The sequence below is a fragment of the Amphiura filiformis genome, chromosome 13, assembly GCF_039555335.1.
Source record: "Amphiura filiformis chromosome 13, Afil_fr2py, whole genome shotgun sequence".
Classification (NCBI taxonomy): domain Eukaryota; kingdom Metazoa; phylum Echinodermata; class Ophiuroidea; order Amphilepidida; family Amphiuridae; genus Amphiura; species Amphiura filiformis.
In genome coordinates, this window is record NC_092640.1 from 66,058,481 (window position 1) to 66,083,004 (window position 24,524).

At 36.5% G+C, this 24,524-nt stretch overlaps 1 long non-coding RNA gene across 1 annotated transcript; it reads left to right on the forward strand.

Annotated features, from left to right (window-relative positions):
• Positions 1-9,150: 9,150 nt before the first annotated feature.
• LOC140168667 (uncharacterized) lies at positions 9,151-23,051 on the forward strand. Its single transcript, XR_011861259.1, has 4 exons — positions 9,151-9,369; positions 21,224-21,328; positions 22,003-22,060; positions 22,955-23,051. It is a non-coding gene; the product is annotated as an uncharacterized lncRNA (long non-coding RNA).
• Positions 23,052-24,524: the final 1,473 nt, after the last annotated feature.

The following is a 24,524-nucleotide window of genomic DNA, read 5'->3' on the forward strand; positions in this document are numbered from 1 at the left end:
CAAGTGGCAGGTTTGGAAACTTGTGGTCAAAATTATTATAATTCATTACTTTTATGTAAAATGGCTGTAAAACGAATTTATTTCATTTTTTAAGTTGTCATTTAATTCAATCATACAGAATATAAAAAATCAAATGAGTTTAATAAACTATCAAGTTGATTTATTAATTTTCAATCTCTTAAAATTGTAAGTATGCATCAACTTCTCATACATGTTGATACTGGGTGCAGTACATGTAAAATGAATGAGTTGCAAAATCTTCTTCATCAGTATATTAAAATGAATAAAAAGTAGTTCTAAAGTGACATCTTACCATAAATCAGTGATGTACAGTGGCGTAGATTTCTTTTTGACATGGGGGGGATGGGGTTGGAAAATAATTCTTGAAGTATAGTGAATCCAGCACCTTTTGGTGACAAAATAAGTTTATGGTACAAATGCGCGGGAAGCCCACGAAAATTTTTGATATTTTGAAGCTAAACTGATGAAATATGACGCAAAAGTGGAATATATGTGCGCAAAGCGCACAGAAATTTGCACTTTTGGGGCTAAAATGAGCAAATATGTGGTCAGAAACCTATATTCAGGCGTCAACATTGGGGGGGGGATGATTGTATGGAGCATCCCCCTGGCAAAATATTGGGGGGCGGGGATCACACAACCATATTTAATTTCGGAAAGGGTGAATTTCTATTAGTATTATATTATGATGATGATGATGATGATGATGATGATGATGATGATGATGATGATCTATAATATATTTGAATACATTGCCTAAGTTTACTGTCATGGTGGTTTGGGCGAGTCTTTGTAGTTTAACTAGGGTATGGAAATGACACCTGTGTGGGGTGGGGTTTGATAGTGGATGTGTATTGGGGGAGCGGTTTGGGATGGTGTAGTTGTCTCTTTTCATTGTAAAAGAACAAAGAAGAGTCTGACCACAGCATTACTGTGCAGCAGCTTGATTATTCTTAATTCTCTATTACGAAAATTACGGTGTCTGATCTCCGCCAAACTCCCCCTTTTATAATTCATCTCCCCAAATTTTCAGTTTTCCCCCCTGCTTTCCCCCTTTTCAAATATTTCCCCCTTTTCAAATACTTTCCCCCTTTTCAAATAGTTCCCCCGACTTTCCCCCTTTTCAAATAGTTCCCCCTTTTCGAATTTCCCCTTTTCATATAGTTTCCCCATTTTCGAATTTCCCCCTTTTCATATAGTTTCCCCTTTTCGAATTTCCCCTTTTCATATAGTTCCCCTTTTCGAATTCCCCCATTTCATATAGTTTCCCCTTTTCGAATTTCCCCTTTTCATATAGTTTCCCCCTTTTCATATAGTTTCCCCTTTTCATATAGTTTCCCCTTTTCAAATTTCCCCTTTTCATATAGTTCCCCCTTTTCGAATTTCCCCTTTTCATATAGTATCCCCTTTTCGAATTTCCCCTTTTCATATAGTTTCCCCTTTTCATATAGTTTCCCCCTTTTCATATAGTTTCCCCTTTTCGAATTTTCTTTTCACCTTTTACATAATACCATTTTACAGATTTTTCCCCATTAAAATAGTTTCCTTTTTTTTACTCCCTTTTTTATTCCCCTTTTCACGATGCGTAGGCACGGACCATCTATAGTACCGTGCATTCACGTCCCATGTACTTCGATATTGAAATAGGTCCGGCCTACACGTTGAAAGCACGTGATTGTCTGATACAAATTCTTGAGCTAAATAAAATGAATAAAATGATAGGCCTACTTATTATGTAATTTATGAATTCTATAGGATATAGATCTACATTTAAGAAAAATCATAATCTGAATTATATCATGCAACTAAATAAAGACACAGGAAAAGGCCAGGAGATTGGAATTCGAATCAATTAGATTGGCTTATTAATCGTTATTATTTTGGACTTGTCTCGACTTTTAAATAATAATTCCTTTAAAAAAGGAATGGGCGCCCAATGTGAACTTGGACGTGATATGGTGAATTCCATGGTGTGTAGATTTGGTATTATAATGATTTTACTAGGGAAGAGTAGAAGATGATCAAATGCAAGAGAAATGTGTTTGATTGGGGAAGGTGTTCTGACAATCCAAATATAAACTTAGTCCACCTCAAATGACCTGTAACAATTTGTGATTGACATTACTTAATTCACCTCGGATGACTTTGATCTGACATTCAACATTTTCGCGCTTACACCAATCATATCCATAACAATTTAACTCTTACAACTTCTTGTCAACTCTAATTTAAAACTCTAAATTTATGTCTGTTTGCCTTTTCTGTCTTGTGCCATTTAGTACACTACAGTTTGTTACAATTATTAAGATAGGCAAACATTGCCGGGTAGATAACAGGATTTAGTTGTTTACTTAATCCAATCATGGAGGTAGTAGCTAGTACTACCTCCACAAGAGTCTCATCCCAATGGCATAATCCAATAACCTCATAATCATAGTGCAAAATTTGACCTCAAGTTGCAGAGTATGAGTTAGTGTATCCAAATTTTCAAAGGATGAATGTACAAATGTATTAGGGTTTAAGAACTGTCCCCATGATATAGATGAGCATGTTGTGGATCCTAGTGTATGGTCAAATGTCACCGTCTATCGGGTTCTAAGGCACACGGTAAACTGGTTGAACGCATACAAAGGTCAGGATTTATTTGGTGTTTTTATAAATCCTAATTTTGTATTTTAAACAAAGAATATACGCTCACCATTTTATCCCGTGCATATCAGAAAACAATAATAAAATAAAATCCAAGCAAATTGTGGTTTTATTTCTGAGCTGGGCATAATTTTAGCAAAACAATTGCGAAGTAAATCTAGCAAGAGTGAAATTAGAAGCTTTTCACAAAGTCATGCCTATATTGTGGCGCCTCCGTAGAGGGCGCCAAAAAGACTAGGCTTAAGGGGGTACTACACCAATTTTGCGCCTATTTTTGCAATTTTCTCAAAAATTATAGCACATTGGTGTAAAGTAAGATATGTATATTATAGGGGCAAGGACTACAACTACTGTACTGAAAATACAGCAACACAAAGCAAGTAGTTATTGATTTATTGATCAAATATTGGTTTTCCCTCATTTTTGACTGTAACTCCACAACTGTTGGCTGTGCTGAAATAAAATTTCCAGTGCAGTCGTTGTAGTCCTTGCCCCTATAATATACATATCTTACTTGTCCCCAATGCGCCATAATTTTGAGAAAAATGCAAAAATAGGCACAAAATTGGGCAGGTGTAGTACCGTAAACTGGGGTAACTTTGGGCACTTTTCAGAGTTTTTAAACCACTGCTTCCAAACAAAACCAATTATATTTCTAATTAACTCTTTTTGTGACATTAGGGTTCCTTCTACACCTTGAAGTTGAAAAAGATTTTATAATAATTTTGTAAGGGTGCCCTAGGGGTTAAAAATGACCTGACAAAGTTACCCGCCTTTGGGGCAACTTTGGTCACAGTATTACATTCCATGAAGGAAAAAAAATCAAAAAAATTGATCTTCGCTGAATATGGGCAAGTTGTTGTTTTTTGTGACATTTGACACCTTGCAAAATTAATCAAACACACATCCTTGCTCACAAATATCGATTTTTATTTTTTCTGAAAAAATGTAAAAACATGCTGATTTTTGGTCAAAAATCCCGCTTTTTTCGTAAATTTCAAGGAAATTACACATGAGCGACTATTATTTCTTCCAAACATATTTCTTAACAAATTGACACCAAATATGACTAAAAACAATATTGCTGTACGAAAATATGACCATTTAAATTTTTTTTCTGACCGACCAAAGTTACCCCGCTGACCGAAGTTACCCCATTTTACGGTACCCCCTTAATTGCTACTTAATTCTTCATCTAACATATAGGGCCTACTAATTCTTTTTAGATTTTTGAGGCGTGCACCACTGACCGAAGTCCCTGGTTCATTTGTCTGGTCAATTGAATATACGCCATAGAGCCTTTGATTAGAAAGCACATTTTTATTGTTAACGGGATTGTTGACAAACAAAGAATAGAGAAAATTACTCGGAACTGGATTAAAAATAAAGTTGCATAAAATCACACAGCCACACTTGTCATAAATATGCAATGCCCATTTTGTCCAGGCCCGTTTTATAAATGTATGCTTTTATTGTCATTTCACTGTTAAGACCGCTTGTTTTAAACTTTGGTGCTAACTTTAGAAAAAAACTTTTGAATAATTATATAGCACAAACAATTCTTATTATCTAGGCTTCTGTAACAATGGCAGCCAGTTGTTTGTTGTCTCTGACATATCCCTGTTTATATAGACAAGTTCTTCACAGACTTTCAAACATCATTGCTATGAATTTGACCAGCATAAATATTTATGCATGCCATTTCACCCGTTTAACATTCTGAACATCATTTGGTTTATCAATCATATCGGATTTGCTCTTTGTACAGCCCTCTATAAACGTGCATAAAAGTTGACGGATCCCTAACCCATTGAATTTAGCGGGCGCTTGCACAACAGGCTATAAATCTACCTACGTTGGTATCCAAATTCATGTAGAACGCCTTTCCAATAATGGCTGTAGCGAAATGAGCTCTAGTGAGTGCACGGTACTCTCCAGGGTCCAGGCTTACTGGTAAAGCCTACGCACGGAAAACGGGGAGTACCCAAACAAAAAGGGAGTATTAAAAACAAAAAGGGAGTATTATTTAAAAAGGGAAAAACTATTTAAAATGGGAACCTATTTGTGAAAAGCGGGAGGAAAGTTAAAAGGGGATTATTTGTAAAAAGGGGGAACTATTAATTTTACAAAATGGGTGAAAATCAAAGGGGTATTATTTGTAAAGGGGGTAATTCGAAAACGGGGAAACTATTTGAAAAGGGAAATTAAAAAAGGGGGAAACTATTTGAAAAGGGGGATTCGAAAAGGGGAAACTATATGAAAAGGGGAAAGTCGAAAAGGGGGAAACTATTTGAAAAGGGGAAAGTCGAAAAGGAGAAACTATTTGAAAAGGGGGCAAGTCGAAAAGGGGAAACTATTTGAAAAGGGGAAAGTCGAAAAGGGGGAAACTATTTGAAAAGGGGTAAGTCGAAAAGGGGGAAAGTCGAAAAGGGGAACTATTTGTAAACGGGAAAGTTAAAAGGGGAAATATTTGAAAAAGGGGAAAGCATTTCGCAAAAGGGGGAAAACTAAAAATTTGGGGATATGAATTATAAAAGGGGGAGTTTGGCGGAGATCAGACACCGTAGAAAATGGCAGTGTACATGTATATTTATGAAATATGGTTCAAAATTATCTTATTTCAGCAAATTTTACCCAATGACCCATTTTTTCAAAATGTTATAATAAATTACTTACTTTTGGTGCAAATTTATGTCAATTCACACCGTGGCAAGTGAAAAACAGGTTGAGGCCCGACTTAAGTCCGGACTAGGACCAAAGTGTCGGCCGACATGCAAAGCGCAAATCTAATGGTCAGGGGTCAAGGGGCAATGTTCCAGATGGGGGTCCAGGGGGCGAAGCCCCCGGAAGCTCCAGGATTTTTGAGATGCAAAACCATCTGACCCCCCCTTTCAATAACTAAAAAACCATCTGACCCCCCCTTTTTGCCTGACAAAAACCATCTGACCCCCCATGTATTCTCCCGGTCCCCCCCTCCGGTGGAAATAATGAACGGTCCCTAATAAGGAAAAAAGTAGGCCTACATTTATTTTATATAGGCCTAAGGACATGATATATAAGCCTACACTACAAAAAGTTGATTAATATTCAACATAGATATTATTGAAAGATACGAGACGTCATCATGTACGTCATCATACTCCCTAGTCAAGCTCGGCCTGTGCTCAGGCTCTACCTTTAACTAGTAACAAACGCAGGGCGCATGCGCGAGCCAGGAAGTTCAAGCTTGCTGTAGGCTCGGTCCCTACACATGTACACACATACTCACCGTATATAACACGTTTGCAACGCCCCGACTCAGGTGTCAATTTGTGGATTAAATAAAATAAAATTAAATATCTTTTTTTCTATAGGCCTATGTCCGTTTCTCCGTCTCCCGGGGAATTGACTTGAAAACACTATGAGGATTACTCAGTTAATTTTTGAGGACAAAAATCATGAAATTGGTGGTGTACGGGAATTTTGTTATGGCCAAGTTTTAGGCCAAAAAAATAGGCCTATGATTTTTTTCGAAAATTTTTTTGACCGAAAATTCGACCCTTTCTCGCTTAGGCCTATCTGATGAATTTTCAACTTCTTTTTGACATAGGCCTATGTGCTAGATATGACTTTGGTGTTTACATTCCCTGAAGTAATTGTTGTAATTTTGCTTAGTTTTATAAAAAGAAGTGATTTTCTGCATGAGTCGTTTTGATATTCGGCTTTGTTTACGTTTCAAAACCAAAACTGAATTTCCCGGCTCGCGCATGCGCCGTGCGTTTGTTACTAGTTAACTCCAGCCTGCTCCAGACCTGTTAACTCTACCTCTGCCTGTGCGCCCTCAAACAAGGTCACAACGTCATTTTAATAACAATACGCTATTTACATATTAGGGACACATGCAAATAAGCTAGTGCCACATCCTGGTTTATTGATCCATGACACTAGTGATCTATTGACCTCCAAGTTACATAATAACCCCGGGATAACATTTACTGTGTGAATAACATCACGGAATAGATAACATTCATGCAGTCTGGGCCAATGATTACATTACCATGTTACTCGAGGTCACTGATACAACTACACATTCATGACATTTATAAGCTTTTATAAATCCCTTACAGGCCTGTTATTAAATCATGTATGATATGATATTATGTGATCCTACTGTAGAGAGAAGCTGATTGTAGGCCCTATGAAAAATTGCCAGAGACCGGGCCGGGCCAAAGACTCCGGTAAAAGTTTTCATCGAGATCGGGGACCAAAATCACCTGTGTGTTACTGTAGCTGTTTTTATTGGACTGCATGCGAGTATTAAATTTGTAAGTAGCCTATGTAGGGGAGAGCGGGGATGGGGAGTGTTCGCCCTAGCCTAGGGGTAGGTTCGCCCACCCCTGCCTTGTTTCTCAGCACTACGGCTATCGGGGAATTTGCATTAAGGTGCGGGATTGTAACTATCTAAAATATCCTGACAAATATCCAATTAGCTTCAGCTATTAGCTATTAAGATATTTGGATATTATTAAAGGATATTATGGATAATTTGGATAATAGTTCACCTACTGATATTTTGGATATTTGGATATTTTAGATAATTTGGATATTATCAAGGATATTATGGATATTTATATATTTCAGATATTTGGATATTTTAGATATTATGGCTAATTAAGATATTTTAGATATTTTGGATATTATTATGGCTAATTAGGATAATTTGGATATTTGTTATATTTTTCATATTATTATGGGTCATGAGGATAATTTGGATATTTCAGATATTTGGATATTTTAGATAATTTGGCTATTATTAGGGCTATTTTGGATAATTTTGATATTTTGGATATTATTGTGGCTAATTAGGATAATTTGGATATTTCAGATAGGCCTATTAGGATATTTTAGATATTTTGGATATAATTATGGCTATTTAGGATAATTTTGATATTTTAGATATTTTGTATATTATTAGGGCTATTTAGGATAATTTGGATATTTTGGATATTATTATGGCTAATTAGGATAATTTGGATATTTCTGATATTTTTCATATTATTATGGATATTATTAGGGCTATTTTCAAATTTACAAATTTGCAAATTGCAAATTTATGTCAATTCACACCGTGGCAAGTGAAAAACAGGTTGAGGCCCGACTTAAGTCCGGACTAGGACCAAAGTGTCGGCCGACATGCAAAGCGCAAATCTAATGGTCAGGGGTCCAGGGGCAATGTTCCAGATGGGGGTCCAGGGGGCGAAGCCCCCGGAAGCTCCAGGATTTTTGAGATGCAAAACCATCTGACCCCCCCTTTCAATAACTAAAAACCATCTGACCCCCTTTTTGCCTGACAAAACCATCTGACCCCCATGTATTCTCCCGGTCCCCCCCTCCGGTGGAAATAATGAACGGTCCCTAATAAGGAAAAAAGTAGGCCTACATTTATTTTATATAGGCCTAAGGACATGATATATAAGCCTACACTACAAAAAGTTGATTAATATTCAACATAGATATTATTGAAAGATACGAGACGTCATCATGTACGTCATCATACTCCCTAGTCAAGCTCGGCCTGTGCTCAGGCTCTACCTTTAACTAGTAACAAACGCAGGGCGCATGCGCGAGCCGGGAAGTTCAAGCTTGCTGTAGGCTCGGTCCCTACACATGTACACACATACTCACCGTATATAACACGTTTGCAACGCCCCGACTCAGGTGTCAATTTGTGGATTAAATAAAATAAAATTAAATATCTTTTTTTCTATAGGCCTATGTCCGTTTCTCCGTCTCCCGGGGAATTGACTTGAAAACACTATGAGGATTACTCAGTTAATTTTTGAGGACAAAAATCATGAAATTGGTGGTGTACAGGAATTTTGTTATGGCCAAGTTTTAGGCCAAAAAAATAGGCCTATGATTTTTTCGAAAATTTTTTGACCGAAAATTCGACCCTTTCTCGCTTAGGCCTATCTGATGAATTTTCAACTTCTTTTTGACATAGGCCTATGTGCTAGATATGACTTTGGTGTTTACATTCCCTGAAGTAATTGTTGTAATTTTGCTTAGTTTTATAAAAAGAAGTGATTTTCTGCATGAGTCGTTTTGATATTCGGCTTTGTTTACTTTTCAAAACCAAAACTGAATTTCCCGGCTCGCGCATGCGCCGTGCGTTTGTTACTAGTTAACTCCAGCCTGCTCCAGACCTGTTAACTCTACCTCTGCCTGTGCGCCCTCAAACAAGGTCACAACGTCATTTTAATAACAATACGCTATTTACATATTAGGGACACATGCAAATAAGCTAGTGCCACATCCTGGTTTATTGATCCATGACACTAGTGATCTATTGACCTCCAAGTTACATAATAACCCCGGGATAACATTTACTGTGTGAATAACATCACGGAATAGATAACATTCATGCAGTCTGGGCCAATGATTACATTACCATGTTACTCGAGGTCACTGATACAACTACACATTCATGACATTTATAAGCTTTTATAAATCCCTTACAGGCCTGTTATTAAATCATGTATGATATGATATTATGTGATCCTACTGTAGAGAGAAGCTGATTGTAGGCCCTATGAAAAATTGCCAGAGACCGGGCCGGGCCAAAGACTCCGGTAAAAGTTTTCATCGAGATCGGGGGACCAAAATCACCTGTGTGTTACTGTAGCTGTTTTTATTGGACTGCATGCGAGTATTAAATTTGTAAGTAGCCTATGTAGGGGAGAGCGGGGATGGGGAGTGTTCGCCCTAGCCTAGGGGTAGGTTCGCCCACCCCTGCCTTGTTTCTCAGCACTACGGCTATCGGGGAATTTGCATTAAGGTGCGGGATTGTAACTATCTAAAATATCCTGACAAATATGGATATTATTAAAGGATATTATGGATAATTTGGATAATAGTTGCACCTACTGATATTTTGGATATTTGGATATTTTAGATAATTTGGATATTATCAAGGATATTATGGATATTTATATATTTCAGATATTTGGATATTTTAGATATTATGGCTAATTAAGATATTTTAGATATTTTGGATATTATTATGGCTAATTAGGATAATTTGGATATTTGTTATATTTTTCATATTATTATGGGTCATGAGGATAATTTGGATATTTCAGATATTTGGATATTTTAGATAATTTGGCTATTATTAGGGCTATTTTGGATAATTTTGATATTTTGGATATTATTGTGGCTAATTAGGATAATTTGGATATTTCAGATAGGCCTATTAGGATATTTTAGATATTTTGGATATAATTATGGCTATTTAGGATAATTTTGATATTTTAGATATTTTGTATATTATTAGGGCTATTTAGGATAATTTGGATATTTTGGATATTATTATGGCTAATTAGGATAATTTGGATATTTCTGATATTTTTCATATTATTATGGATATTATTAGGGCTATTTTGGATAATTTGGATATTTTGGATATTATTATGGCTAATTAGGATAATTTGGATATTTCTGATATTTTTCATATTATTATGGGTCATTAGGATAATTTGGATATTTCAGCTATTTGGATATTTTAGATAATTTGGATATTATTAGGGCTATTTTGGATAATTTGGATATTTTAGATATTTTGGATATTATTATGGCTAATTAGGATAATTTGGATATTTCTGATATTTTCATATTATTATGGATATTATTAGGGCTATTTTGGATAATTTGGATATTTTAGATATTTTGGATATTATTATGGCTAATTAGGATAATTTGGATATTTCTGATATTTTCATATTATTATGGGTCATTATGATAATTTGGATATTTCAGCTATTTGGATATTTTAGATAATTTGGATATTATTAGGGCTATTTTGGATAATTTAGATATTTTGGATATTATTATGGCTAATTAGGATAATTTGGATATTTCTGATATTTTTCATATTATTATGGGTCATTAGGATAATTTGGATATTTTAGATAATTTGGATATTATTAGGGCTATTTTGGACAATTTGGATATTTTAGATATTTTGGATATTATTATGGATAATTAGGATAATTTGGATATTTCTGATATTTTTCATATTAGGGGGCCTATGGGTCATTAGGATAATTTGGATATTTCAGCTATTTGGATATTTTAGATAATTTGGATATTATTAGGGCTATTTTGGATAATTTGGATATTTTAGATATTATTATGGCTAATTAGGATAATTTGGATATTTCTGATATTTTTCATATTATGGGTCATTAGGATAATTTGGATATTTCAAATATTTGGATATTTTAGATAATTTGGATATTATTAGGGCTATTTTGGATATTTGAGATATTTTGGATATTATTATGGCTAATTAGGATAATTTGCATATTTCTGATATTTTTCATATTATTATGGGTCATTAGGATAATTTGGATATTTCAGATATTTGGATATTTTAGATAATTTGGATATTATTAGGGCTATTTTGGATATTGGAGATATTTTGGATATTATTATGGCTAATTAGGATAATTTGGATATTTCAGCTATTTGGATATTTTAGATAATTTGGATATTATTAGGGCTATTTTGGATATTGGAGATATTTTGGATATTATTATGGCTAATTAGGATAATTTGCATATTTCAGATATTTGGATATTTTAGATAATTTGGATATTATTAGGGCTATTTTGGATATTGGAGATATTTTGGATATTATTATGGCTAATTAGGATAATTTGCATATTTCAGATATTTGGATATTTTAGATAATTTGGATATTATTAGGGCTATTTTGGATATTTTAGATATTTTGGATATTATTATGGCTAATTAGGATAATTTGCATATTTCTGATATTTTTCATATTATTATGGGGTCATTAGGATAATTTGGATATTTCAGATATTTGGATCTTTTAGATAATTTGGATATTATTAGGGCTATTTTGGATAATTTGGATATTTTAGATATTTTGGATATTATTATGGCTAATTAGGATGATTTGCATATTTATGATCTGAGGGCTAATTAGGATAATTTGGATATTTTTCAGATATTATTATGGCTATGCCTACCTATTTCACAACGTTTACAAATATGAGTCTTCAAATGATACATCTTTCTCTCATAGTTTTTGCAACTTTAATGTACAATATTATCATCATCACCATAAATACACTGACATGTAAAATACAATATGCGTCGTTCTTTAAAAGTCTTTTCCAACTATACATGCTTTAGGAAACTTGATGCATATGCAACTTTAATGTACAATATAGTATGCGTCGTTCTTTCAAAGTCTTTTCCAACTATATCCATCGTTTAGGATTATACTATTATGAACTAGAAGACAACATGCATGATCCATTCTAGGCTGTTCATTAAATAGTTCTCAGGCATATTAATTTCACATCTTTTATGAACTAACACAACATGCATGATGTATGCGTCGTTCTTTAAAAGTCTTTTCCAACTATATCCATCGTGTAGCATTATGAACTAAAACACATGCACAACATGCATGATGTACTGGTAGGCTGTTCATAATATTGTTCAATATGCAATTTCACTAGTGTACAGGTGTATGCGTCGTTCTTTACAATATTTTACAGCAGTATACATGATTTAGGAAACTTGGTGCATATGCAACTTTAATGTATACTATAATATGCGTCGTTCTTTAAAAGTTTTTTACAACTATATCCATCGTTTAGGATTATGAACTAAATAAACACATCATGAGAAATCATCATACAACTACATGTATATGTATATATAACTACATTAATACATTCACATAGGCCTACAATATGCGTCGTTCTTTAAAAGTCTTTTCCAACTATATCCATCGTTTAGGATTATACTATGAACTAGAAGACAACATGCATTATCCATTCTAGGCTGTTCATTAACTTGTTCTCAGGCATATTAATTTCACATCTTTTATGAACTAACACAACATGCATGATGTATGCGTCGTTCTTTATAATTCTTTACCAACTATATCCATCGTGTAGCATTATGAACTAAAACACAACATGCATGATGTAGGCTGTTCATAATATTGTTCAATATGCAATTTCACTAGTGTACAGGTGTATTAGCAGATATTTTGGCTAATTTAGATAATAGCTAAATAGCTGATAATATCTTAATATCCATCACTTACTAAGTAAAAAAATTCAATAAAATTTTTTTTTATAAGTTCCTAATATCCAAATATCTGATATAGCGGATATTTCAGATAATATCTAAATTAGCAGATATTTTGGCTAATTTAGATAATAGCTAAATATCTGATAATATCTTAATATCCATCACTTACTAAGTAAAAAATTTCAATAAAAATTTTATAAGTTCCTAATATTCAAATATCTGATATAGCGGATATTTTAGCTAATATCCAAATTAGCAGATATTTTGGCTAATTTAGATAATAGCTAAATAGCTGATAATATCTTAATATCCATCACTTACTAAGTCAAAAAACTTCAATTAAAATTTTATAAGTTCCTAATATACAAATATCTGATATAGCGGATATTTTAGCTAATATCCAAATTAGCAGATATTTTGGCTAATTTAGATAATAGCTAAATAGCCACTAATAGCTTAATATCCATCACTTACTATGTACAAAAATTTCAATTTTTTTTTGTAAGTCCCTAATATACAAATATCTGATATAGCGGATATTTTAGCTAATATCCAAATTAGCAGATATTTTGGCTAATTTAGATAATAGCTAAATAGCCGATAATATCTTAATATCCATCACTTAGTAAGTCAAAAAATTTCAATAACAATTTTATAAGTTCCTAATATACAAATATCTGATATAGCGGATATTGTAGCTTATATCCAAATTAGCAGATATTTTGGCTAATTTAGATAATAGCTAAATAGCTGCTAATATCTTAATATCCATCACTTACTAAGTCAAAAAATTTCAATTAAAATTTTATAAGTTCCTAATATACAAATATCTGATATAGCGGATATTGTAGCTAATATCCAAATTAGCAGATATTTTGGCTAATTTAGATAATAGCTAAATAGCTGCTAATATCTTAATATCCATCACTTACTAAGTCAAAAAATTTCAATTATAATTTTATAAGTTCCTAATATACAAATATCTGATATAGCGGATATTGTACATCTAATATCCAAATTAGCAGATATTTTGGCTAATTTGGATAATAGCTAAATAGCTGATAATATCTTAATATCCATCACTTACTAAGTAAAAAAAAAATTCAATTAAAATTTTATAAGTTCCTAATATACAAATATCTGATATAGCGGATATTGTAGCTAATATACAAATTAGCAGATATTTTGGCTAATTTAGATAATAGCTAAATAGCTGATAATATCTTAATATCCATCACTAACTAAGTAAAAAAATTCAATTAAAATTTTATAAGTTCCTAATATATACAAATATCTGAAATATCGGATATTGTAGCTAATATCCAAATTAGCAGATATTTTGGCTAATTTAGATAATAGCTAAATAGCCGATAATATCTTAATATCCATCACTTACTAAGTAAAAAATTGCACAAAAATTTTGCTAAGTCCCTAATATACAAATATCAGATATTTTAGATAATATGAGATATTATGATCCACAAAAATAGCCAAATAGCCAAAAACAACCTTGTAACTATCTAAAATAGCAGATTTTTCACCCTATACTACAACACACAAAATATCCAAATTATCTAAAAGAAAAAAAAAAAGTTACAATCCCGCACCTAACTCGGAATTTGGTGATGGCAAAATTGGGTGACAAAAAAGGTCATTATAAACTTCTCATATTAGCTACATGACATATAGGGACGTGTTCATCGAACTGCAGCCAAAACAAAAAATGTAGGCCCTACACCAAAACTTGTTCTTGCATTAATAATGTTGTATTATCATTGATACATAGGGCCTAAATACAGATGGTTTTAATTGAAATCTGTATTGGGAACATATGGGATTTGTCAAAGAAACTCCTTAGTATTTTGCATACCCTTAAGAAAATACAAAAATGTGCACAAGGGGCACGTTCGCCCTCTTGAGGATGGGGCATGTTCGCCCTATATCTTCCCCGGGCGGACTTACCCCAAACTGGAGGGCGGACCTGCCCCATCCGCTTATGCAAAATATTGATAATTATACCGTTAAACAAGGTAAAACAACTGAAAAGCATGTTGCAGTATATTGCTCATACCACCGTTTATTTCCTAATCCATAATCTCCCCGAAGTTGTAAACATGATACGTTTAAACTCACTTTCAGGACCCCTACATTTTACCCTGACCCGACCCCTACAACAAATTTAGTGACTCCCCAGAAGAGAATGAATGCCCTGTATACCCTTGCTAAATGTTTGCATTGAAAATGTTATTGTTATGCAATGTTTAAACCTTTTTTGGGATTAGGGTGAACTTACCCCACCATATGGGCGAACCTGCCCCAATATGGGGCAAGTTCGCCACTTTGCAAAACTTTTTTGTTTGCTCTATCCTGTTGCTATTGTAAGCCCTATAGTTTAGATATAGCGAGTTACCACTTCAGCATATTTGGGAAGTGTTGTTTGGCAAAGGTTGGATGTGGTGTGTTAAATGTGTTGATAGCCTACTATATAAGGTGTTTGTACAGTTTACAAGTGGGGGAGGTTTATTTGGATCTTTTGGAGAGGATTAAACTTGTATTTTGTGATCCTAGCATCTTCTTATGACATTTTTCAGCAGATGGTACTCATGTGTCTATGATGGTGGGAGTAGGCCGCATGGGACCCAAAAATAGTGGGAGGCGTTACATTTTTCTCTCCTCTTTCAGATTTAACATGTTGTTACAGAGCTATTCTTTATCCAGTTGCATAAAGTTTTACTATAAATAAACTGAAAATTTAATATTTCTGAGCTCCGACTGATTTTGCTTGATCGCATCACATACCGGCCCTTACCAAAGGTCGAGGCCTTATCTAAGCCTCAACTTAACCTCAGAAAATAAGCCTCGTGAATAGCCTTAATATCCTTAGCCTCGTCTTAGCCTTGTCTTAGCCTCACCTTAGCCTGAAAATTAGCCTAATTATTTAAATTAGATAAGCCTCAAATAATTAGCCTCAAATAATTAGCATAATTAGCCTCAAATAATTAGCCTCGTATCATTAGCCTCACATTATTAGCCTCAAAATATTAGCCTCGGAATATTAGCCTCATAATAATTAGCGTTGTCTTAGCCTCATCTTAGCCTCGCCTTAGCCTGAAAATTAGCCTAATTATTTAAATTAGTTAAGCCTCGCAATATTTAGAGGCTAAGACAAGGCTAATAATTTGAGGCTATTTTACGAGGCTAAACATTACATGCATGCAGGGACGGTTGGGCTATTTATTGATCCAGAGAATAGGTGATAAGTGTTACTAATATTTTTGGGGTGTTATGAAGTGGGGGTAGGGTTATTTGGTGAGTTGTCATTTGGAGAGTTCCAATATGGTGAGTTGTCAAATGGAAAATCCAACTATGGTGAGTTGTCATTTGGTAAGAGTTCCAATATGGTGCAAGTTGTCACCTTGAGCATACTAGTTTGGAAAGTTTTGTTTGTAAAGTTGGGATATGGTGTGCTGTCAATGTAATGGGACGGTTGTATTTTGAAGTGGGGAGGGGGTAATTTGGAGAGTTCAAATATGTAGAGTTGTCACCTTTAGCGTATTGGAAGAGTTTATGTTTATGACACGTACACCATATCCCAATGTCACCAAACAACTCTTTTAATATGCTGAAGGTGACAACTCACCATAAGAACTCTCAAAATGACCATCCCCCACTTAAAAGTACAAACATCCCCATACCACATCTCAACTTTTACCAAATATAACTCCCGCATATAACTCTTTCAAATCGGGTGTAGGTGACAACTCACCACATTCAACTCTCCAAATGACCCTTCCCACTTCAAAGTACAAACACTCCCAATTTATGCATCAACAGAACACACCACATCCCAACTTTACCAAACATAACAATTCCAATTTGTTGATGGTGAAAACTCACCACACTTGAACTCTCCAGATGACCCTACCCCACTTCAAAGTAGAAACATCTCCAATACATTGACATATTGCATGCACACCACGTCATCCCAACTTAACCAAACATAACACTTCCAATATGACATTAACCTATCATATTTCATTATTTGAACTTTCCCAACAACATTAACTCACCATATATGAACTCTCTAAATAACCCACCCCCAATTTAAAGTACAAACATCCCCAAACATCCCCAAACATTAACATAACACCCCAACAACATCAGTGCAGAAACACGTTTTCACCTGGGTCAGCCAGCATCAAACTGCAGTATACATGTCTGCAGACTACAATGCATGCATGTCTGCTGAATTCAACAACCTCAAAAAGGCCATATTTCCTGATGAAAAAGAAGCAATAAAATACTGACTTTGAAACTTACGAAAAGCTGATTTTTCTTCCAGAGACATGGTTGCTATGCTCCCCATGAACTAGGCACTAGTAAAAAAGCCTAAAATACCCTTTAAACTGTTAATTTTTCAAAATTATTGGCAGTTTCTGAGCAGCATACAGTAGTCTGCTCCCTGACAGTTTGTGACCTCTGACCTATCATGTGACCATATTTTTGAGGCTAATAATAGCCTCAAAAAAGTCGAGGTTAATTTTAGCCTCAAAATTAAAGCAGGCCAAGACGAGGTTAATTTTTTAGCCTCAAAAACATTTCAGGCTAAGACGAGGTTAATTTCTTAGCCTTGTCACCGATAAGGTTAATTTCTTAGCCTCGATGGCTAAATTTTTAGCCTCAAAAGATATCGAGGCCAAGTTGAGGCTAAGGTAAGGCTTATTTAGCCTCGACTTATGGTAAGGGGGTATATCTTTTTTATACAGTCCCAAGGACAGTATGCATGTGCATTTCGTTTATCACGATTCTATGCTCGCTCTCGCAGGTTTTCTCCGGGATCTCCGGTTTCCTCCTACTTTCAAAAAATCGGTGATTAGTTGTTTGGTTATCAAAAACTTCCTTCACCCAATGGAATTTGGGGAGCTGCACAGATAATTGGTGGATGTTACAATCTAAGTGCGGAAAGGTTTGGCTGCAACTGGCCTAGATGATGCGATCGGATTGTGATGATTCAACATGGTAGCGAAATTACAGCACTTTGAATCTGGAAAAAGGCGCTATAAATCCGAAATTTATTTTATTTTATTATTAAGTGGCAGTGTTACGAGGGAGAAAGGGCCATTTCCCCCATATTTATCTTGCCTCCCCAGTTTTCCCCCCCCACTTTTTGAGGCAAATTAACCACCCAAAAAATTACTTAAATTTCCACTTTTTGCAGCAATTTTGAGCCTGGGTATAGAAGATGTAGTCAGTGGCGTAGCGTCATAGGGGCACGGGGTGGGGATGGCACGTGCCCCCCAATCGATTGCAAAATTTAGAAAATCCCATAGGAAATGATGATCTTAAAGCATTAATACCTGTTTTGAAATGGTCTTTTTATCAACAATATAACTTAGGTAAATGAAAGTTTTGACAATAATGCAATTTTCCAAAATAATGAATAATGAAATCATGACCTCATACAAATGTATTTCACTGAAAAAATTGTGACGGGAAACTAATCATTTCATTTCATTAGCCTTACACTGCTCCATACACAATGTGTTGTAATTTCGTTCTGGTGTGCAAACGTAATTCACAATATTTTTCCTAAACAAATTAATCTGCAAGAAATTTTGTATAACATTATGTAGCCAGAGGTTTCTCACCTTTTTTGAGAAAAGCGAGGGGATGAGCGTTGTGTTCTTTGTAGCGTGCTTATTATTAATGCTTGTACATATGAAGAGCTTTGTTTCAAAACCCCTTACATCCATTTTTGGCCGAAATGAGTTATTGACATGACATTATAGTGTGGGTAAAAATACACATTTTGGTGGCTGTTTGACCTTCATACCACCTTCCCTCCCGGAAATATTGTATATTTCCCGAAATCTGAACTTAAAATGAATATAGAATTGTTTTGTTTTAATTTTTTTGAGGTATAATAGTAGCCTGGAATGTTCTTTACCTATTAAAACCAAAAGGAACTGTTTTGGGGTCACATGTTTGAAAAAAATCATTTTAATTAACAAAAGGTGTAGCTTCGGAAATACCCAAAAAATGCCATTTAAAATTAGAAAAGTAAATGAGATATTTCAATTTTTCTTTTTGATTTTGAAAGCATTAAGTCAAGTTACATAAAGTAGTGCAAACAAATGGGCTCAAATTTGATTGCAAAGGTGGTTTCTAGAAAAGGGGTAATTTTATTTTGTTGCAAAACCCCTTACATCCACAAAAGGTGCAATATAAAATAAATAATAAAATAAATAGGAAGGCTTGAAAATTGTACCAAACCTATTCTTTTAGGTTCTATTCATCAACACTTTATCCAAACCCAAATTGGATCAAATCGAACAAGTAATACTTTCACAATTAAAAAAAGCTGTTTTTCTCAAAAAGTCAAAAGTGGATGTAAGGGGTTTTGCAACAAAGCTCTTCATATATAGAATAGAATAGAAAATAGAATAATGCTGTCGGGGTGTCTCCACTGAAAACCCACCCATCGATATACCAAAATTGCTTAAATTGGTACCATGGCACATCCCCGTATACTTTCATCCAGGGAGGGTAAAATTGGGGGAGGCGAAGACATTTTGGGTGAGCCTGAGCCAAAAGGGGGGAGCAATTTTGGCAAGCCAAGAGGAGGGGGGGGGGCAAGCGATTTTTGGCACACATACTTGGGGCAACTTTTAAATAAAATGTTCTAAAAATGCTTAGGAAATGGTATGGACACGCTATGCAAATTTTCCTGTTTGCTACGCTCGCAACATGTACATAGACCATTTAAGGTGGCTGTGTACTCTAGACGTTGTTTCTTTCACGAAATTGAGCTTTTTGTGAAATTTATGTACTGTACTTTGTTATGTTTTTTATAAATACAAGGACAAGAAAATCCAGATTTGTAAACTCCAACTGCTCTATTTTAATGGATTTTATTTCACTTGTTTTCGCAATTTAAAGAAATAAAATCTTTGTTGTACCATTGGGGTACACGCGCGCAACAACGTATCACGTTTTGTAGTCGCTCAATTTGTTAACGCACAGATACACTAGGCATACGCAATGCTTATCTGCATGCGCAGCGCATCTTTGGAAGCACCTCGGAAGCACTGATTTCACAAAAACCTAGCAATCAAATGGCTCTGTTTTATCTGTGAATTTTTATATCAGGTGGCATGAAATGCCACACTGATATATTGTTGAGCATGGAAATCTTCTGATTCTTCCATTTCTTTCGTCAAACCATCTTTTAAAATGCTACTAGGGGGCTGGCATTTTCTTCGGAAGGGGGGTCCCAAAAATACAGGGGGGTCATAGAATTTTCAGACCAAAATAGGGGGTTATAATTTTTTAACACCCAAAATAGGGGGGTTATAAAATTATTAAGGTCTGGTGACTCAAAATGTTCGCGCGCTGTGTGCGCATTCTTTAACTTCTCAATCGAAATGTGATTGCGTCATCACATCCTGTGGGTTGTATGTAGTATCTGTACTTACTCAGCTGGTTAGGGTTAATTAAGCCTACATGGAGTTTTGATAGTGATTACTTAACCCCAACTCCCAAAGGGCTTTTGGCGACTGGAAGGGAAAGAAGGAAGGAATAAAGAGAGAAAACAAACAAAGAAGTTGTTTGCTCTAGGTGGGATTCAAACCCGAGACCCCTCGAATGCCAAGCACTAGGTCACCGACATGCCGACACTTAGCCACAGGTCTTTCGCTGGAGTTTCGATAGTGGTTACTTATGTATAACATGCGCGTATTTTTTGGGGGGCTTTGGGGGCGCCAGCCCCCCGGGGTCAAAGTAGGGGGCGGCAAAAACGAAGGGGTGGCGGAAGAAGAAGGGGCGACAAAAACAGGGGCGGCAAAAACGAAGGGGCGGCAAAACGAATTAGCAACGAAAAAAGGGCGCACAAAATTGGGTCAACCTTTTCGGGCTGTTAAGGAAGGGGCGGCAAAATTGTTTCTTCTTCAGCCCCCGGGCTTGGGGCGGCCATGGTACGCCACTGTATAAGTATATGCTTGAAAGTAACTACTTGTACAATGTTACGCTTTGCTGTATGAAAAAGGGGGTATTTATAGTGCATGATGATGCCAACCCATTGGCCTCTGCACACTTAAAACCATGCATTAAAAATATAATATTCAGGGATGCAGCTCAATATTCATGTAGGAGCTGTGTCAGCATTCTCTTAGTTTACCTACATAACTTCACCATCACAACCAGGTTACCAAAATCAGCTCCCCGAGTCCTGTTCCCGAGCAACGTATCTACAATGTAGTATAAACTGAGACCATTTAGGCAGCTGGTTATTTTCACAAGAATCACTTTCCAACTACACCTGGGCTCGAACTCAGGCGACCTAAAAAAATCAATAATTTAACTCCTCGTTCAACAGTAATATTTAAATTATGTACGGTAATTAATTTATCTTGTCTTTTGTTTTTATAACATACAGATTTTGTTAAGTTGGTAATTTGAAGGACATCATTTGGGCAACTGCAAGATGAAACTGAGTGCACAATCTTCAGACACATTGGTATTCTTCTGTAATGGGCAGAAGGTAAGAGTATATGGGGTATTCACATGTATAAAGAAACTTAAAGGTAACTGTAAGGTGAACCTGAATGTACCATCTTCAGACACATAACGCCAACACTGCCAAAGAGGGGTATTCACATGTACAAAGAAACTTTAGGGCAACTGCAAGATGAAACCGAAGGCACCATCTTCAGACACATTGATATTCTTCTGTTATGGGCAGAAGGTAATAGAATATCCTAAGAGGGGTATTCCAGGGACTGTCTTTCGGAATTTGCAGGAGAGCAGTGAATAGCTCTTCTGGAGCATTCAAGAAGAGCTGCTTAGAGCATTTACAAAAATACAAGGAGAGAATGGTCAACAAAGGAGAGCTAAAAATCACTCTCCTGTATCAGATTTAAGAAGAGCAGTATAGAGGAATAATTATTGCTCTCGCTCTCCTCAAAAGGCAGTCCCTGGTATTCACATGTACAAAGAAACTTAAAGGCAATTGTAAGGTGAAATTAACTGAGTGTGCCCTCTTCAGACACATTCTTCAGACACATTGATATCCTTCTGTAATGGGCAGAAAGTAAAAGTATTATAGTTTTCCCATGTACAATGAATCTCTAGGGCAACTGCAAGATGAACTAAATCCCCCACCCCCAGGATCTACGCCTTCTCTAGTTACTGACACTTTTTCATTTCTTTTCCCAGATATCCGAGAAGCATCCAGATCCGTCCTGGAGTCTTGCACAGTATATCCGCTCCAAATGTATCCTTAGTTTATGTATAAATGTTTTTGAAATATTGGCAAAAACAGTGTTTAAATTCTTTTGTTTTATATTGTTTTCAGCCATTGATAAATTGCTCATAACTCGGTAACCAGATATCCAATTTTGATGGTGTTTGCATCAAAATGTAGCCTTCGTTAACTGCCAGAAATTGATGTAAACAACTTCTAATCGAAATAATTAGACAACATGTGACTCATTCCCCTTGATCATGTCACAAATGATGATGATTGATGTTGTTGTTGTCATTATTGTTGCTGATGATGATGATGCATGATGATGATGACAACTCGGGCACAGTAAGCGTAGCCAGCGGGGTGGGGGGGAGAGTGCCCCCTGACAAAAAAAAATGAAAGATAAAAGTGCCCTCTGACAAAAAAAATAAAAGGGAAAATCAGGAGGGCAAAGGAAAAGAAAAGGGCAAGGAGCCCTTTTCTACCAAAATTCAGCCGAAAATACACAATTTTTCCGTGCTACTGCTGCCACTATATTACAACGGTTAAGCCCTTTCCATCCTGATAATGGCAAAAATAGTGTAAAATACCAATTTTTTGCGCGCGCACATCATCCCGATAAAGCCTTTTGTATCTATGTATTATATGATGCAACTGTAATTTTTTTCGTCTGTGCCCCCAAAATTTTATTTTGCCCCCCCTGACCAAAAAAGCTGGCTACGCCCTGCTCGGGCACATCTGCATATTCCGTTGTTTCCGCTGTTGTTTCTGCAATATTAATTGTCCAATAATGATTTAACTGGTGCATGTTGATGTGACAAAAAATGTTATTCTTTTATAATAAACATACATTGTGTACTGTGTACAACATCCAAAACAATGAACAAATTTGTGTTAAATTTCCTTAACAAGTTCTAACAGTACAACTTACAGGTTGTAAGATTGGTTGCGGGGTAGGCGGCTGTGGCGCCTGTACAGTCATGGTATCAGCAATGGGCCAGTCAACCAGGAATATCAGGTAAGATTGGTTGTGGAGTAGGCGGCTGTGGCGCCTGTACAGTCATGGTATCAGCAATGGGCCAGTCAACCAGGAATATCAGGTAAGATTGGTTGTGGGGTAGGCAGCTGTGGTGCCTGTACAGTCATGGTATCAGCAATGGGCCAGTCAACCAGGAATATCAGGTAAGATTGGTTGTGGGGTAGGTGGGTGTGGCGCCTGTACAGTCATGGTATCAGCAATGGGCCAGTCAACCAGGAATATCAGGTAAGATTGGTTGTGGAGTGGGCGGCTGTGGCTCCTGTACAGTCATGGTATCAGCAATGGGCCAGTCAACCAGGATAATCAGGTAAGATTGGTTGTGGGGTAGGCGGCTGTGGCGCCTGTACAGTCATGGTATCAGCAATGGGCCAGTCAACCAGGAATATCAGGTAAGATTGGTTGTGGGGTAGGCGGCTGTGGCGCCTGTACAGTCATGGTATCAGCAATGGGCCAGTCAACCAGGAATATCAGGTAAGATTGGTTGTGGGGTAGGCGGCTGTGGCGCCTGTACAGTCATGGTATCAGCAATGGGCCAGTCAACCAGGAATATCAGGTAAGATTGGTTGTGGGGTAGGCGGCTGTGGCGCCTGTACAGTCATGGTATCAGCAATGGGCCAGTCAACCAGGAATATCAGGTAAGATTGGTTGTGGGGTAGGCGGCTGTGGCGCCTGTACAGTCATGGTATCAGCAATGGGCCAGTCAACCAGGAATATCAGGTAAAATTGGTTGTGGGGTAGGCGGCTGTGGCGCCTGTACAGTCATGGTATCAGCAATGGGCCAGTCAACCAGGAATATCAGGTAAGATTGGTTGTGGGGTAGCGGCTCTGGCGCCTGTGGGCGCCTGTATCAGGTAAGATTGGTTGTGGGGTAGGCGGCTGTGGCGCCTGTACAGTCATGGTATCAGCAATGGGCCAGTCAACCAGGAATATCAGGTAAGATTGGTTGTGGGGTAGGCGGCTGTGGCGCCTGTACAGTCATGGTATCAGCAATGGGCCAGTCAACCAGGAATATCAGGTAAGATTGGTTGTGGGGTGGCGGCTGTGGCGCCTGTACAGTCATGGTATCAGCAATGGGCCAGTCAACCAGGAATATCAGGTAAGATTGGTTGTGGGGTAGGCGGCTGTGGCGCCTGTACAGTCATGGTATCAGCAATGGGCCAGTCAACCAGGAATATCAGGTAAGATTGGTTGTGGGGTAGGCGGCTGTGGCGCCTGTACAGTCATGGTATCAGCAATGGGCCAGTCAACCAGGAATATCAGGTAAGATTGGTTGTGGGGTAGGCGGCTGTGGCGCCTGTACAGTCATGGTATCAGCAATGGGCCAGTCAACCAGGAATATCAGGTAAGATTGGTTGTGGGGTAGGCGGCTGTGGCGCCTGTACAGTCATGGTATCAGCAATGGGCCAGTCAACCAGGAATATCAGGTAAGATTGGTTGTGGGGTAGGCGGCTG